Source organism: Fundulus heteroclitus, chromosome 1 (assembly GCF_011125445.2).
Source record: "Fundulus heteroclitus isolate FHET01 chromosome 1, MU-UCD_Fhet_4.1, whole genome shotgun sequence".
In the NCBI taxonomy this organism is placed as follows: domain Eukaryota; kingdom Metazoa; phylum Chordata; class Actinopteri; order Cyprinodontiformes; family Fundulidae; genus Fundulus; species Fundulus heteroclitus.
In genome coordinates, this window is record NC_046361.1 from 6,672,421 (window position 1) to 6,687,296 (window position 14,876).

The following is a 14,876-nucleotide window of genomic DNA, read 5'->3' on the forward strand; positions in this document are numbered from 1 at the left end:
GAAAGGGTTAAAAATTAATGGAAGTCAAGACATGGTCCTCAGTAAGCATTTTTAAAAGTGTGTGTGTGTGTGTGTGTGTGTGTGTGTGTGTGTGTGTGTGTGTGTGTGTGTGTGTGTGTGTGTGTGTGTGTGTGTGTGTTTGGGGTGGGGGATCATGTTAAAAAATAATAGATTTTTAAGGAAAAAAAAGTGGCCTCCTGATGACACCAATTATTAATAACAACCATTACCTGTGAGCCACATACCAACCAGCAGTTTGGGAGGCAAGCCTGAAAACTTCCCAAACAAATTGTGAATTTTCCTAATTGCTATAGGTACCGAAGCATTTTTAAACAAATACTCCAGAAGGATTTAGGATAAACGGCTGAATATGTAAGAGCCTGTAGTGTCAGATGTCACTGTGGAGCTATGTTCTCAATAATCAGTGGGACATGATCGTTCTTCAGAGTAATGTTGTAAAAAAGACCAATTCCCTTACCAATAAATTTCTGTTATAAACATGTGTGTCTATATATCTAAGTCTACCAGAATACTGATAAGTTCAGTAGGTTAAATCCTCTTGAGGCGCCTTGATATTGGGGCTGGCCCACAGTTTTTTTTTAAATAATTACCATCTGAAATCACAGTGTGCATGCCCAACAACGCTGTCAGTAGACAACTGTGGGGCACAAATCCTATGACCCCAAGCTCAGATCGTCCAATCAAAATACTTGAATTGCAGACGTTACGTTTACATTCTGCTGGATAGTGTGCGACCATCTAGACAAGGCAAGGCAAATTTATTTGTATAGCACATTTCAGAACAAGGACAATACATATTGCTTTATATGATTAAATCATTAGAGAATAAAACCATGTAAAAAAAACTGCTAGAATAAAATACAGGAAAATTTAAACAAAATGAAACATAGGAAAATGTAAACTAAACGCAAATATTAATCTAGTTTTGGTTGTCCCTGCTAGCTCATTGAAGGATTGATGTGACTCTTATCTCTTCAATAAATGAACATTATTAGTGACCCTTTACTTCTAATTTTATGTATAAAAACAAATTAGATTTAGTTTATATAAAATGGCATTTCTAATGTGTTGGTTTATACTAATTTATCTGTTTAAAATTGATCAAAGTCAGGTTGTATGCATCACAAAAGAACTCAACTCATCATGCCAGAGACACCACTGAGAGCTCCTTATAGCCAGTGCTTCATTTGGTGGGGGATGTGTGACGCTTTGAAACCAACAGATTTTTGTTCAGAAAATTCTGGGAATGTCCAGACAGAAAAGGGAAATTGGATTTGTCAGTGGGAGAGAGGCTCCTCTCTCCCATGATCTCTCCTAAGAATGTGTGCCTTCTCTAGCTGCCACAGAATTTTTTTCCCCCCATCTGAACCCCTTAAAAATTTTTTAATTTTACACAGTAAGTACAATTTAAAACAAATGACTCACAATCTATCAATCCTTGTTGTCCAGGTAGTTCCTCAGCTCAGCATGTATCAGCTCAGCAGTCAGATAATGGGTAGCACCACCTGATGGTTCCTCACAACAGTCTTAGGGCCTGATCTTCAAAGACTCAAAATATGGAGTGCTAAACTGCGTGGACAGAAAAAAATCAAGCAATTTAAAAAATGTAATAAGACGTGCAAACGGAATTTGGTCTACCTATTTAAATGAGTACATTGAGTGTACCACTGGGTATTTAGGGAGCTGCTGTAAAAGAAAGAGGAAGATCAAATCACTCTGACATAATCTCTCCAGACACTCAGGATGAACAAAACAATTTTTAATGAATAGAGAAATTTCATCCATATATCCATTTTCTAACACGTCTATCTCTTGTGGGGTCACGAGGGGTGCTGGTGCCTATCTCCAGCTGTCAATGGCCGGGAAGCGGGGTACACCCAGGACAGGTCGCCAGTCTATCACAGCGCTGAATAGAGAACTTCTGCTATTTAACTTTTTCTTAGAGACAATATTAATTATTATTTTTTTAAAAAAAAGGTTGTTTTGTCAGCAGAAGTTATGAAAAACTTTAAGTGTAAATGTAATTTTAAAAAAAAATACAGCTGACAAATCAGATATATCCCTGTTCATCATTTTGTACTGGTTTGTGTATCAGTAAGGATGGTCATGTCAATTGTGAAAGCAGAGCAGAGCTACTCCAGCCCCCATTGATTGAAAATCTCCCTCCGGTCAAAGGAGGTAATAATAACTATTTAAAAAAAAAAAAAAAATCTGTACAGGGATTTATAGATGCAAAAACATGTCTGCGGACAGTTTCAGTTAGGTAGTTTCACCACTATCTATGTTGGCTCTCTCTTCTTTGTCTGTGACTAAACTAATATTTCCTTTCTGGCCATGAGGACCGCAGGCATTTTTGCGTGCGAGCTTGCACTTAAATTTCAAACGTGCTAAATGTAGATGCTAAAAATTAAATGAAAATTTGTGCGGTTTGGTCATTAGCATGTGATCTGCCTAATCACGAAGGCACACATGGCAAAAAAAGTTTGCACCCGCTGTTCTGCTCATTTCATAAGCACAAATTGCTTTGCTTCTGGTATGAAGGTCTGGTTTGAACATATACCATGTATACCATGACCAAAAATACACAACAAAAGACCTGGGGAGATCAAGCCTTCAAAGGACAGAATTTTTTTTTTTTTTAAAGGTCAAATTATATTGTTGAAAAGAGATGTTTGTACAAAAATAGCAGCAGACAAGCAAGGAAAGATAAACTGTTACTCACAAAGGCCAAAAGAGGACAGAGAGAGAAAAAAAAACAGAAAAAGGATCAATTTGTTGTTTCAGTTTACTTTTAGTGGCAAAGCAAGAAAGTAGTTCACATATTAACAAGCACACATGCCCACACACACTCTCCCAGACTACACCTGTCTGATGTTGAGGAGTGTTTGTATGTTGGGTCACGCTGACTGAGTGCTGCAGGTGTTATTTACCCTTGCCTGTATGGCCCAGCACTATGCCATGAAAAAAAAAAAGAAAAAAACTGATGGGTTGGTTTCAAAGAGCCTTACCTGCTCTTTCAGCATCAAAAAGTGCACTTAGAAGCCTCTGTAATTTTCCATCCCTTTCCTCAGCCTAAATCATATTATGATGAGCAGTATTCGCTGTCTCTTTCTCTCTCTTTCTCTTGCCATCAGCTGCCCTTTCATCTTCTACCCAGTCTCTTTCTCTGCACGTCTAGTGGCTGGTTATTTCATATGTTGCCCTGATATTTTGTTGCTGTAAAAACAAGCCTTGACTCTTTACAAAAAAAAAAAAAAAATGCTATTTTACTATAAATTCTGCATGCTCCAATTCACCTTTTATTCCACATTCCAGGTTAGGGTTAACACTCACCCCAAACAACAAAAACAATACAAAAATAAAAATTAAAACAGAAACAAAAACAAACAACAGAAGAAGGGATGAGTGCTCCACCAACTGAGAGACTGACTGGAAATGTAATCATTCAAATAACCTCCATAGGTGGTCAGTGATCTGCTTAAGAAGATTAGAAATAAGCCAAAGCAACGTGCTGTCAATCAGCATACTGATGTTATTATAGCAGATTGAACTCTTATCGGATTGAATTTACTTAGGTCTTATAACACAGACAGCGACACAGAATCAGAATTGGATTCAATTTCATAGGCTAAGACTGTGTGCACAAATAAGGGATTTGACCTCAGTTTGACCTCAATTAGTTAATTGCAGTCTGGCCCTTTCTTGTTTTGTGGATGAGCCAAACCATGGTGTGATAAATAGACACAGAAAGTGAATAATGGAAATCTAGAGGTTGCCCAGAAGCTTTTGGGGAGGTGGATCAGCTGGTCCACTAGTGCACTGAAAATCACCTGTAGGGAAACCCGCTAATGACTGTAGAGATGATGGTGGACCTCAGGAGGTCACTCTGGTTGCCTATAGGTCCATGGCCAGTAAAAGAGCTGTTAAAATAGCTGCTGATCCTACTCCTACTGGTTGCAGGTTATTCCGACCCTTGTCGGAGCGTTGATGGCTAAAACAAGCTGACACAAAGCCATTTTCTACCCCCAGGATGTTTCTGAAGAATGCTTCATAGCCAGGATATTCAATTATACTAATGAGGGAGGAAAAACTCCCCTGTACATACTGCTTCTGTTCTTATGTTTGTTCCCTGAAAATATATTTGCTGTTATAGAATGTAATCGTTGTTTGATTACTGTTACTTGTCTGTCTGTTTATTCTATTTTCTATCTACATTTTATTATTTTGGTATATCTTAATCATGTAAAGCACTTTGTATTGTCTTGTACTGAATTGTGCTATATAAATAAATTTGCCTTGCCTTGCCTTGCCTTGTTTCTTTACAAGATACAATAATTGGAATACAAAGTGAAATTCCTTGTTTGCGCTCTCAAACTTGGCTTAATAAAATTGAATCTGATTCTGAAGTAGCGACCTTCTTCGTTCTTGCTGACTGTTGTCATTGTGTTTCTTGGATAGAAAGTGACAGAGTTGTCACATCTGTGTTTTTATTCCTCGGTTACTCCACTAGTTATGTTAAGTGGAGTAAACATCCTGTGTTTTTGGAAAATACTGCACCTACATCCGTGTCAAGCTTAAATGTCTACAGGGCTTCTATGGACTTGCGCACTGTCACCACAGACACCCCAACACACAAGTATAACTCAGCGTTGAGGCTGGATCTGAGACCGAGGAGGAGACTTGGGTCATGCACCATATATGAGAATGGTCACAAAGATCCAAGGGGCTTGGCAGGACTCTTGGTTGTAATAACAATTTCAGGTGGTGGTCCAGAATCAAGAGTCTTTATTGTCAATATGTAACCGTAATTAAAAATTGGTCAGATACCAGGTCAGAATGCACACAAAGCACAGAAACAAATCAGAAATATCCATTGATAAACAAAGTATGATTATTCCTGGAGAACGCTCTCAAAAATGCAAATACACAATATGAAAAAGCTAAAAAATGACTTGTCAGAAAGGGAAACAATACAGTGCAATTATTATTAGATATTAAACCATATTCAGACAAAACTGAAATGTGCAAGGTAAATCGCAGAAAAACAGCAGTGGATTTACAGAACGCTGTTAAAAAAAACTGTGTGATTTGATTTAAGGTACAAACACTCCCTGAGGTGCTAAAAGTGTGCAAATACACATTAGCCTACGACAGACAGTTTAATAATTCTTAATTGCATCAAGAACCTGTGGAACTAGGGGGTTTATTTGATTTTCAGCAGGTGAAAATTGTCTTCACGGCTTTTGGAAAGGAGCTGTTTTCAAGTCTACTTGTTTTTGATTTAATTTTCCTGAGTTGTCTTCCTGATGGAAGTGGGACAAACAGTGCAGGTGGGAATGAGATCTGTGGGAAGGTGTCTGGCCCTTTTCTGGACTTGTGCAACATAAGCCATGTCTAGATCCTGTAGACAGACAACAGTCCCCTGTGCTGCCCTCACCACCCGTGCCAAATCCTTACTCTCCAGTGCCATGCAGCTCCCATTCCACACTGTCACACTGAGATACATGATGATTTCAATTCTGGCCCTATACACATTTGTGAGCAACTTAGTAGACAGTCCAGTCTATTTCAGTTTTAAAAAAAATGAGGGCTCATTTTTAGGCCTTTATCACCAGGTGGAAGAGGTTGTCTGTCCAGGAGAGGCCAGAAGAAATGTATATGCCCAGAAACCTTACGCCATCCACACACTCTACCACCTCCCCATGAATGCAGAGAGGAGTGTGTTCAGTCTTCCTGGACCTCCTGTAGTCCACTATGACCTCCTCGGTCTAGCCGGTTCTCAGGATGAGGTTATTTCTGGAGCCCCACTGTGTCAGAATGTGGATCTCTTCTCTGTAGTGGGTCTCATCATTGTTAGATATGAGATCCACCACATTGGCGTCGTCCGCAAACTTCACAACCAAGTTAGTGGGGTGAATAGTGGTGTGAAGAGGACAGGGCTGAGAACACAATCCTGTGGTGTGCCTGTTTTGAGGATCAGTAGGCCAGATGTGAGTTTCCCTATCCTCCCCACCTGGGGCCTATGGGTGAGGTAGTCACTGCATGAACTTTTTTTCCTATTATGAAGACTTTCTTTTAAGACCTTCTGAGGTAACTATAATAGACAGCGTTCAAGACACTAAGTTCAAATATTATCTTTATTGTGTGATCATTTCTTAATCCTTCCCAGAGTTGGAGGACAAATTAAATTGTACTTTATTTATCATATTGTTCATGTCTAGCTTTTCTATAATTTGACAGATGACCTGCTGTCTGTTTTTATTTTACAAGGCACTGTGCATTTCATTTACAAGCTAATACTGAGCTCTGACACCTTCATTCATATTGCCAAATATGAAATTTTCATCTTAGGTGCATGTCCACTGGAGAGACATCATCTAAAAAAAATCCACAAATCACAATGTATGATTTTTTAATAATTTATTAGTGTGTTACTGCTACAAATAAGTATTCAAAAACCTGCCAATCAAAAAATTCTGGCCCTCAAAGACCTATTAGTCCGCCTCTAAAACGTCCACCTCCACTCCATTTATTATTCTAAATTAGAAGCACCTGTTTGAGGTCATTAGCTGCATAAAGACACCTGTCCACCCTACACAATCAGTAAGACTCTAACTACTAAAGCCGGACATACACTGTACGAGTTTTTGCCCTTTTCTGGCCAATTCTTTTGTCATGCGAGAATATTTTGGATCGGGCCGAGTTTCAGCTCGATCGTGCGTCCTGCGTCGTGTAGTATACAGGCGGTAACGAGGGGCGATTCGCCTCTCACGACCACCTCCCGATCAGGAATCGGACATTCGGTTGAAAATCAAACATGTTTGAAATGCAGTCGGCCCTCATGAGTGATTGTGAGCAATCGTGAGCACGTCCTGCTGTTGAAGCGGAGTTACGACCATCTATGAGCCAATTTCCCCGACCTCGTGCACGCCCAAACAAGTAGATTTTTCTTCGTCTTCTCAAACGAAAACTTAGGAGCAGAGAGAAGCATGGCGGCGGTACGTGTGACAAACCGGAGTCAAGCTACGGAGGAGCAACTTGTAGAACTGCCAAGGCAGTGCGTTTTGTTCTAGTAAGCATCATATTTAACAGACTGTTGGCTTCCGGGTAGACGAGTCCAAGTAGCGCCATCTCTCTACGGGGCTGAGTCCGACGTGTGGTTTTTGAACGTACAGTGTGAGCAGTCAGGTCTCAGAGCGATAGGCCACACAGTGCAAGAACAGGTATCGTGAGAGGTGAACTTTTAAACCCTGCGGTTTCGTCGTACAGTTTGAGCTGTATATGAGTACCACGATTGAAAATATCGTACAGTGTATGCCTGGCATAACATGGCTAAGACCAAAGAGCTGTCCAAAGAAACCAAAGACAAAGTTGTAGACCTCCACAAGGCTGGAAAGGGCTACGGAGCAATTGCCAAGCAGCTTGGTGAAAAACGATCAACTGTTGGAGCAATTATTAGAAAATGGAAGAAGGTAAACATGACTGTCAATTTCCCTCAGACTGGGGATCACAACTGGTCCTACTTAATGTCTGTGTGAGGAATGAGCGGACACTCTCTGGCTTCCTGAATTCTACCTGTCAGGTTGTTGTGCATGAGAGTCCAGTACTGAAGCTGTAAACATCCCTCTGCCTTTTAGATTGAATATGTTAAAATATAGTTTCTGTTTCAAGGGTATTTTTATTACTACAGTCCACAATAGAAATGCGAAGAACCTGGGGTGACCACAACCAGGTCAATTCTTTATCACATAAATGTTGTATACTGTATTTGCTGTATGTCCCAAAGCATCATAGTGGCAGCCAGGTAAAATGCTATTTTTGTTCTTTAACATATGGAGCAAAGGTTTCATAAATCTAAAATCACTCAGTATTTTAAAGACGTATGTATTTTACTTTGGCGTACACCTAATTTTTTTAAAGCCTCGCTCAGGTAAAAATCTAATTTTTAACCATTAACTATATAACATGAAAGAAACTGGTGTTGGAGATTACAAACATAAGAAACATATGGTAAATTAGGAGACCATCAACAATTACTTTAAACCAGAAATCATGGTCATTCTATAAATAACCTTAAAGATGCTACTTAGGATTGTACTGTAGGCCTCGCAAAAGTAGTTTGCTTATTAAACTAATAGAAAATATTGTTAAACTATATGATTCCAATTTAATTCCGTCTGTACTTTTAGTTCTGTTGTCCTGTGGAAAGGAGATCTTCAGTCCCAGGCTCATGTTTTTTGCAGCATCTTACTGGTTTTCTTTAAGTATTGCCCTGTATTTAGCTACATCCACCTTCATGTCAAATCTGGTCAGCTTACCTGCCCAGTAGGGGGGAATATCCCTGTAGCATGATGCTACCACCATGTTTTATTGATTGGGATGCTGTGTTTAGAGTGAAGTGCAGGGTTACTTTTCCACCACATCCTTCTGAATTTTTTTTTCTTGGTACATTTCAACAAAGACCAAGTTGTGCAATATACTTTAAATGGTTGTTCTGTCAAACAGAATCTCCCACTTTAGCTGAGGATCTCTACAGTTGCTCCAGACTTACCATTTGGCTTCTTTGTTGCTTCTCCGATTAATACTTGCTTGGCTTGTCAATTTATGGAAACTACCATGTCTTCTCAAGTATGACGTGACTTGTGAAGACATTTGGTTGCAATGGATTGAGTTTCATAATAAATAGTGCTGTGTACAAATGCTTTTCAATGCCTTAAAATAATTTAAAACTATTTATCATTTTCCTTCACGATTATGCCCTATTTTGTGTTGGTCTCTAACACATAAAACACAAAAAAATGCATTGAACTTTTTGTGTCAAAATGGGAAAAAAGTTCTAGAAGGATAACTAATTTTATAAGGCACTGAATACAATATATACATAATTTGTTCATCAGACTGTATTATTGTAACAAAACAAATACTTTTAAGTTTAGAACCATAACCGCATTATTAAATAAAAACAAGTTTAGGAAATCATTGCAAAGAGTTCTGTGATGGAAATTCAATTTCCTTTTTGTGTGTGCAATGTATTAGCACATAATATGGTAATGTTATTAACTAAATCAATTTAAACATCTGTGAAAAAGAAAATCCCAAACGAGTCACTGATCACATTAAAATCCTCCCCCTCTCCTCTAAGTCGCAACAAAAACAATAAACATTTTGTTTTTGAATAGTTTTGTTCATTCTGTGCTAAACTTGGTCAAGGAGGCATGAAAACGACAGTGTTCACAGGCAGTGAAACACAGCAGTAAATTTCAGACAAATTAATTGCTTAATTGCAGAGACTATATCATCCCTGGCACATTAGCATAAGCAATTCCTTGGAAGGATAGTGGTAGCATAGCAGAAAATGGTCCTGGGGGTCTTTGGAGAATTAGAAAGCCAGACTGCATGACGTGGTGGAAGCCTAAGCTAGCGGAACTGGCATTTGAAGCTTTTTTCCCTCCTAATTATGAGCCTTGTGTGTACATTTTTCCCTAGCCTTTTTTTCTCTCCACACTTTATCCAGCCTTGTTCCAATTAGTGGGGAATCTACTGCTGGAAAATAAGCTTTTCTTGTTAGTATTGTTTTGGTATGTGCAAAAAAAAAAAAAAAAGATTCTACTCAAGAGCAAGTCTAGCTTTTCTTATTTAAAATCATCTAAAAAATCCCACTGTTACACGATTCCCAGTTACAATTTTTATTCTCTATCTCCCCTAATTCAAACAGACTTCTGCTAGATGATAAAAGCAAAATTTCATACTAGGCACTTTTTCAGTTTGTCCATTTTTTTCAGTTTATTAGCAATTTTTCTTTGTACTTCATTTCCCTTCCAACATTGCCCACACAATCAGCAGGAAACAAACAATAAAACCTCCTAAACGAGATGACCCACCATGCAATCTAGCCAAACAAATGACGGACGCCCCGCTGCTTGAGCGAAATGCCTTGACGCTAATGCCTCCCGTCGTCTATGATGGCAGCTTGTGTGCACAACTAAACACGCAGTGCTGATGGCAGTCAGAGCATGCCGGGACACTTCGTTTTCATTTCCATTTGCCCTGCGCTGGTTTCTGACTGCAGAAATGCCAGTATTAGTGGGAAACGGAACAGATGTAATAGAACACTGAGGGATAAAATAAACCTCTTCCACCACCCTTCTGTGTCGATCCAAGTTGTAAATGTCCAAGCCTGCGAAAATCCTGTCAGCACTTTCCTGAAGTGTTGTGTGATTAAATAAATCTACCAAGTGATTTTGATTTTATCCCTGAATATGTCTCCTTGAGTTATCCTGTCATTGCTTCTGCATCTGTTTCTGACTGAGCACATTTCCATCTGTACCCTTAATAAATTGAACTTTTATTTAAAAGAAAGCACATTTTTGAAAGCTATTATTCATAGTATGAATATGAAGTACTGTGCATTTGCTTTTGTTGTTTGCCTAAATGTTTTTTTTTTTTTTGTTGTTGTCGTCTGCAGCATTTTCTTTAACCTGTTCTGTTGTTAAATATTTCATGGAGTGTAAACAGCCTCCTTAGGACTGCATTACTAAAACCCAGAGAAATCAATAATTGAGGAGTACTTTCTCTGGAAGTAGTTTTCAAGTTATCATTTTTAGAGACGCAACAATCAGATGTTGTGGCGGATTTCCAGTCACTGGCTCATGTAAAAGTTGGACCTGTCGATACCAATTTAAGCTGATTTCGATTCATCTTTGAAAACTATTTGAAAACCCGACAACAGCAGTGAAAATGTTTTTATTTTCTAGTTTGCCTGCTGTGAGTGCGCATAAATTATTTACAGTCTCTTTTATTTCTACCCTTCTCAATAATAAATGAAAAAAGGCTTTATTGGCAGTATGGCAATCAAACGCTTCTTAGAATTGCTGACCATCTTTTTGCTTGTTCCCAGGGGTATTTTTGATCATTTATCTTGTTTGATTAACGCCAAGTCTTTGAGGTTGGAAGGCCTCCTTGCCATCACCCTCATGTTTAGCTCCCTCCGCAGATGATCAGATTCAAGTCGGGAGTCTCGGGGAAAGAAACATGATGGGGAAATTTAAAGCTCACTTTAAATTTAAATCTGCCAGAGGTTAGGCAAGGTTTGAGATAGTAGTAGAGGAGGTGCAGCTGTTTGGTCTTCAACTTCCCGACCCCAGCATGTGTTTTCCCCCTTTTCTCTGTAACCATTTCCTGTTTGATTACTTGACCAAGGTCTTCTAATACCATGAATAAAATCCAGAACTATCAATAATTCAGAGCTTTACTGTTTATAAGAAGCAGAGGCAACATCATGCCGTACATGCAAGAGAGCAGTTGCTGTAAACCAGGCATATTTTTGTTTCAAAACAAAGATTATTACAGAGTTGACAACTTAAATCTGTTTTGTAACTTAAGTAGAGTTTTTGCGGTCTGCTTCATTGAAACAGCAGTCTGTATGTATTTTATGAGATATTCTTGACCCTCTGACATTTTCTTACCTATCGATTTATATCACATCGTTGAAATGCTCAAAATATATGTATAATTGACAACTTTGCTGTACTCCATTCAGCCTTCCTGTTATATTCTGAAATTCTCGACCTCTCAGCTTGAACAAATCCACAGACATGTTTCTACATGTAGAAAATACATTCATAAATAAATTTTAATGGCAGAAACTGGGGGACATTTCTGAGCCCCACAGAGTAAATATGACTGTTTTAAAATATTTGTATATAAATAGATTTCATTAAATCTGCCAACATTAGGAGACATATTTAACCAAAAAAGTGCTGATTTCTCCTTTCAGTGTATGCACAAAGACTTTGTGCAAAAAGCTTTTCTTTTTGGAATTTTAAACAGAAAAGTCAGAATATTTGACAGTTTTCATGATTTGAGATTGGAAAAAAAATGGTCATAGTGTCAGGGTCAGTCCTGTTGGTTAAAAGTTTTAAATTTTTCTTTCTTTTTTACTTACCGTTTCATTTTGTACTTATTTCTTGTCTCATTTTAAGCAACTTCACTTCCTGACTTCCTCGCTGCAATAAGGCTCTGCCACACCCTCATGTCCTCCACCCGAGGTTTATGCTCCTTTGTCTGTTGGTCTATTTATTCCACACTCATGCAGTTTCTCGTCTCTGTCTTTTGTGTCAAGCTGTGCCAGCCTTGACACAAAAGACAAGGCTGGCACAGCTTGTATTTTGGACCTGCCTCTGTTTTTGATACCTCTGTTTGAATTGGATTTTTGGTGTTTGACCCTGGACTGTATTAAAGGAGCCTTGAACCTGATTCCACTGTGTTGAGTCTTGCATCTGAGTACTATATTTCTAGCCATACAACACACAGCCACTTAGGATTTTGATCCTTCACAGAAGTTTTAAGTTTTAATTGAGCATTGGTGCTGCTACAGCCACTGTTGTGTCTCAAGAGACATATCTTGCAGACTTTAATTATTAGAGATTTGCGAGTTATTGCAAATTTCTGACATTCCATCATTGTTAAAAGCCTTCTGGACTCTGCTTATTCTATGAACTGAAATCGGTGTCTCATCAGCACAGATCCAGATTGAACAACACATAGATCAAGTGCCAACTGATGGTGCGGGACATTTGCTATATAAAACGTGGAATATTATAGAATTATACAATGTGTGACATTGATGTAACAAATCTACAAAGATTAAAATGCCCGTTAACTGTAATCTCACACAGACGTTCACTGTGAAAGACCCATTCAGGATCAGGTCTCCATCAGACCAACAGCCTTCTGATAGAGACCTGATCGCAACATAACACTACTCATTAATAACTACAACTTGCAAAGGAAAGCCACTTGTTCATGAACCAGAAAAAAAGCTCTGATAAGTTCTGTCCACCCTTGATTATTTGAAACTGCAAAGGCAACATGTTCTCAACCAGAAACTGCCATCACAGAGAGGAAACAAGCTAGCCTTAGCCTGCCTTTTCAGCAAACTCCTCGGTCAGTAGAGAGAAAAAAAAGGAATTTGTGAAATAATCAAATTAGATAAAACACACAAATTGTATATGGCTCTAGTTTTAGACAGCTCATTGAAGACAGACAGCATAATTCTCCACACTATTTTTTTTTCTTGGTGTCTGTACATTTTTCCTCAGTTGTTTTGGTGCTACTCTGAGTTTCAGATCAATTTTCTTATAAAGTTAGAAAGCTCATTGTAATTTTGTGTCAGAAATTAGACTTTGAGGAATCTAAAGATGAAACATGCCTTATGATGTTTTCACTGACCTGAGAAAAATCTGAGTTTTGATCTTCTAAACAGCAAATCACCAGGTTTTTTTTTTGGGCGAACAGGCTGAATTTTTGATGCATGTGTGAAAACATAATTTTTTTAAATTACATACAAAAATTCTGAAACTAAATCACTGAATCGCCTAGATGTTGGGGGAAAGAAGAGAACTGTTCATGGGCAGTTTTTTGTGTGCTGTATTTTTGACAATTGCTGTCAAAAGAGACAGCAATATAGTTTTTCAGGTTGGTTACGTATTGGTATACATTTACCCAATTTTCAAGTTTTGAAATTAACTTAAAATCTAAAAGAAAAGAAAATATTATAATTAATATATAAGAAAGGAAGAAAGCTGTCAAAAAGGTGTGTACAGCTGACACTTCAAATTGGTATTATTGAAAGAAACTTTACACAAAATTCTGCTCTCATATAATAAAAAACACTTGTGAATGATGGTTGTTTTATGTGAGTCTGAATCTAAAAGCTTAGAGTGAAAAGTCTTGTAAATACAACTCTAATTTCTATGAATACGAAATCTTCACCGCAGTGGACACAAATTCAAGTTTGTGGGTATGAGTAGAAGTGTGTTGCAATGACGTCACTGGGGTGATAATCAAACTAACCAGCTGGTCACGGTAATGCGCACCGAATAGCTTTTTGCCGACTGCCAATAAACACAAGAAGTAGAAGAAAAAGTAGTAATGGAACTGTGATGCTCCAAACTCACATATAAAAAAACCGGTACTATTTAAATCATATACAGTTCTTGGATTACAGACTTACTGCTATAGCCAATCAATCAACCAACTTTTATATATATAGCCCTATGTGTATATAGACCTTTACAACACCGGAGATGAAGTGCTGTACATAGAATGAGATGTAGATAGATGGATAGATAGATAGATAGATAGATAGATAGATAGATAGATAGATAGATAGATAGATAGATAGATAGATAGATAGATAGATAGATAGATAGATAGATAGATAGATAGATAGATAGATAGATAGATAGATAGATAGATAGATAGATGGAATATATGTCAAAAACTAAGCTCAGTGTGTGGCTGAATTTGGGTTCATCAGAACAGTTCCTAAGAGTTTATTGAAGAGAGGATGAGTTGTTGACAGAGAGAACCAGAGTCTTGACTGAGCAGGAGCAGAAGGTTGTAGATGGCAGAAGCTGGAAGACTGTGGGTGCTGAGCTCTAAGTCCAGGGAGACGCTGAGAGCCTGTGAGCATTCAGGGCAGGCGTGAGAGCACAGGGGTCCAGGAGGAGCCGAAAGCTCGGCAGCAGAGCGAGTACTTGAAGCGCTGATGCTTGAGGTGTAGCTAGCAGCTCTGTAGCGAGAATTGTTGGAGCGCTGAGATGTGGTTCAGCTGGCAACGCAGCAGCGTGAGTTGTTGAAGCGCTGAGATGTGGTTCAGCCGGTAGCACAGCAGTTGAAGCGCTGGTGTAGCAGGAGAACCAGCAGCACAGCAGAGAGAGTACTTGCAGGCAGGGAGGCTTTGACAAAGGGAACTCTGGCAGGCAGACATAGGAAGCTATGTCTAGCAGGCATGGGAGCTCTGACTAGCAGATGTAAGAAGCTCTGACTGGCAGATGTAAGAAGCTCTGACT